This window comes from Rhinoderma darwinii, chromosome 1, assembly GCF_050947455.1.
Source record: "Rhinoderma darwinii isolate aRhiDar2 chromosome 1, aRhiDar2.hap1, whole genome shotgun sequence".
Taxonomy (NCBI): Eukaryota; Metazoa; Chordata; class Amphibia; order Anura; family Rhinodermatidae; genus Rhinoderma; species Rhinoderma darwinii.
In genome coordinates, this window is record NC_134687.1 from 408,873,994 (window position 1) to 408,877,947 (window position 3,954).

Genomic DNA, 3,954 nt, shown 5'->3' on the forward strand with positions numbered 1-3,954 from the left:
GCGAGAGGGGAGGTCGCGCTGAGCCCCCGACAGACCTCCGCACCTCGCTTTGCCGAAACCACCCCGGCCTCGCGCTTCTCCTCCCCGCGGCCGACACTTCATCTTCTCGCGTAGCGACACACACCTACGCAGGCACGGCGCGGGTGCTTGTAGCGGCGCCCTCTCTCTCGCCTTCGGTAGTGGAGTAATAATGATCCTTCCGCAGGTTCACCTACGGAAACCTTGTTACGACTTTTACTTCCTCTAGATAGTCAAGTTTGATCGTCTTCTCTGCGCTCCGCCAGGGCCGTCGCCGACCCAGCGGGGCCGATCCGAGGACCTCACTAAACCATCCAATCGGTAGTAGCGACGGGCGGTGTGTACAAAGGGCAGGGACTTAATCATTGCGAGCTTAGGACCCGCACTTACTGGGAATTCCTCGTTCATGGGAAATAATTGCAATCCCCGATCCCTATCACGAACGGGGTTCAGCGGGTTACCCGCACCGGTCGGCGAAGGGTAGACACACGCTGGTCCGTTCAGTGTAGCGCGCGTGCAGCCCCGGACATCTAAGGGCATCACAAACCTGTTATTGCTCGATCGCGTAACTAGTTAGCATGGGGGAGTCTCATTCGTTATCGGAATTAACCAGACAAATTGCTCCACCAACTAAGAACGGCCATGCACCACCACCCACAGAATCGAGAAAGAGCTATCAATCTGTCAGGCTTCCCGTGTTGAGTCAAATTAAGCCGCAGGCTCCACTCCTGGTGGTGCCCTTCCTTCAATTCCTTTAAGTTTCAGCTTTGCAACCATACTCCCCCGGAACCCAAAGACTTTGGTTTCCCGGAAGCTGCTCGGCGGGTCATGGGAATAACGCTGCCGGATCGCCAGTTGACATAGTTTATGGTCGGAACTACGACGGTATCTGATCGTCGTCGGAACTACGACGGTATCTGATCGTCTTCGAACCTCCGACTTTCGTTATATGTACGAATATGTATTTGAAGACAAATTATGCATATACCTGTTTACACATACATATAAACAAAGTTGTTACATCACACAACCCTACTCTCTCCCTACCTTATTCCTATCCCCACAACCCACCACCCCACCATTCAAGAAACTAGCTCCGGCCCCAAAGTTCCAGGAAAGTCCGAGCTAGGCCCCAAAGTTCTCCCAGGTTAGGGACCAGGCCAAAACTAGCCTCCCAGTGCCCAACACAATATATACATACATAATTATTTTTTTTCCCCTCCACCCGCCCCCCCACAACCCCCAAAAGAAAAACCCCCACCCCACCTCACTAACCCCTCTATCCCTACATAACATACCATACAAAAACTCCTTTAATCTTATCCGCCACCCCGTCTCAAGAGTGCGCAAGTTCGGCGTCTTCAAGCTTTAACATCCACATCATATGCAAAAACAAAAAGCTGGGGTGATTGAAATACAGCCCTGCACCAGGAAGAAGCTTGACCAACTAGGGCACGCCAAAAGAAAAGCCTCTCCATAAGCGGGAGGCCTTACGTGCACCCAGCCTTTCAAACTCCAAAGAGCGCACATTAACCAGGTCACCAAGGATGTTACTACATACCTCTTCCCTTTGGAGTGTTTTTCTTCCCATCGAAACTAGGCACCGTGCATTCCATGTGTAGAACCTGACCACTAAACTAACTAGGAATAAAGTGCACCGGTCCCTGCCACCAATTTCTCTGCACGCCCCATAGGCCCACTCGGCATAGGAGAGGCTCTCCATCTCTGGCCACCCAATGGAGATCCCCACCTGTTTGTATACCTCTATATTGAGAGGACACTGAAGCAGGAAATGCTCCATGCTTTCCAGCGTGTCGCCGCACTCCTCCCGGGGACAATCACTTTCATTGGAGTTCCTGTACTTCAAGTTTCCCCTCACATATAACTTACCGTGGAAGCAGCGCCAGGTCAAGTCCCAATACTTCTGGGGGATCCTGTTTGAATTTAAAAGTGTCAAACCCTCCCTCAGATCCCTACCTTGGCAGTCCTTGAGGGCCAAAGATGCCTGGAAATGGGAGGCGATCACCCTTAAGTCGAGAAATTTCGTAGACAGCGCAATCACCTCATCCTTCCCCAGACACCATCGGCGAACAACCTTCAGAACCGGGGCAACTTAAGCCGGCAGATGCCCCCGCTGCGATCGAAGATCCTTCACTCGCCCTCCGTTCTCCCATTCCTGGAAGAAAGGCTGAAACCACACCTTGCAAGAAGTTACCCACAACGGAGCCCTCTCTTTGTAGAGGATTGCCACATTACATTTAATAAAGGTGTTCAATAGGAACACTACCGGGTTGACCATACCCAACCCACCTTGTCTCCTTGTTAGGTAGGTCAGCTCTCTCTTGACTAGGTTCAGCCTGTTTCCCCACAACAGCTGGAAAAACAGGCTGTAGACCCGTGTCCAAAAGGGTTCTGGCAAGATACAAACACTGCCCAGAAAAATAAACAACGGGAGCAGGTATGTTTTGCCCAAGTTGATCCTTTCCCTAAAGGTCAAAGTCCAACCTTTCCACTGGTTCACCCTTTTGCTGGATCTGAAGTCTGCTCTCCCAATTTAGAGTAGGGTAATCACCTCGGCCGAAATCTATGCCCAGAACTTTTGCAGTATCTTGGGGCACCGGGAGAGTGTCCGGGAGACAAAAATCTGGATCTCCCACTCCCAACCAGAGACTTTCGCACTTGTCCAGATTGATCTTGGACCCAGACGCATCCGAGTAGCGATCCACCTCGGACATCACCCATTCCGCCACCCCTTGCGAGGAGACGAAGATAGTGACATCATCGGCATACGCTATCACCCTTACAGCCGACTCCGCCAGGTCCATCCTCACACCCACCAACGGCCCGCGATCAACCCTCCTAAGGAAGGGGTCGATCGCGAACACGTATAGTAGCGGGCTAAGAGGTCAACCCTGACGAACACCAGAAAAGGATGACCAACCCAACCATTTACCAGTGGGAAAGTCTCAGCCCCTGCATACAATGTTTGCAGCCAATTCACAAACCCCCCAGGCAGACCGTATCTCAAAAGGGTGGACCAGAGATACTCGTGATCAACTCTGTCAAACGCTTTTGCCTGATCCAAAAACAGCATGTACCCCTTCCAGCGTCCAGCTCCACCGCCTCCCTGACACCTAGGACAGCACTAAAGGTGCTTCGACCAGGGACAGTGCAGTGCTGGACTCCTGAGAGGAGCTGTGGTGCAAACTCGACCAACCTGTTGAACAGTACCTTTGCCAGAATATTCCGGTCCGTATTGAGAAGCGCTATGGGACGGATCTTTACCCTTTGACAACAGGATCAAGGCCGACCTACCCATTGACTTTGTTAGAGTGCCCGAGGATGGACACTTGTTAAACACCCCAGTCAAGAGGGGAATAAATGATTCCCCAAAGGTCTTATAGAACTCAGACGTTAAGCCATCCGGTCCCGGCGATTTCTTAAGGGCAAGCCCTTCAATCCCCTCTTTACTTCGTCTTCCTTGATTTCCTCTGTTAAAATGCCAAGAGAGGGGCTCATCCCTGACTCCGGAATGGTTTCAGCCAGGAAAGCCAACATTCTGTCTCGATTTAGCTCCTTCTTACTCAAGAGGTGTGAGTAAAAGGATCTGACCACCTCCAGAATCCCTGATTTGGACCTGTTCAGGGATCCCGTACTATCGACCAGTCCTGACACATTCTTACAATCCACTGACATCCTACAGTTTTTGTAAGGGTCGGGCAAGCGATACCTCCCGAAGTCCCTGTCAAAAACCAAGGATGCGTGCCTATCGTACTGACACCGCATGAGCAATGATTTCACATAGGAGATATCCTTGCGGCTACCCCCTGTCGAGACAAGCCGCTCGAGTTAACTTCTTAGGTCCTGATACAGACAGTGTCTGGTCAGGTTCCTAAAGTTGGAGAGCTGGCGGAAGAATTTTGCCGCACGTTTCTT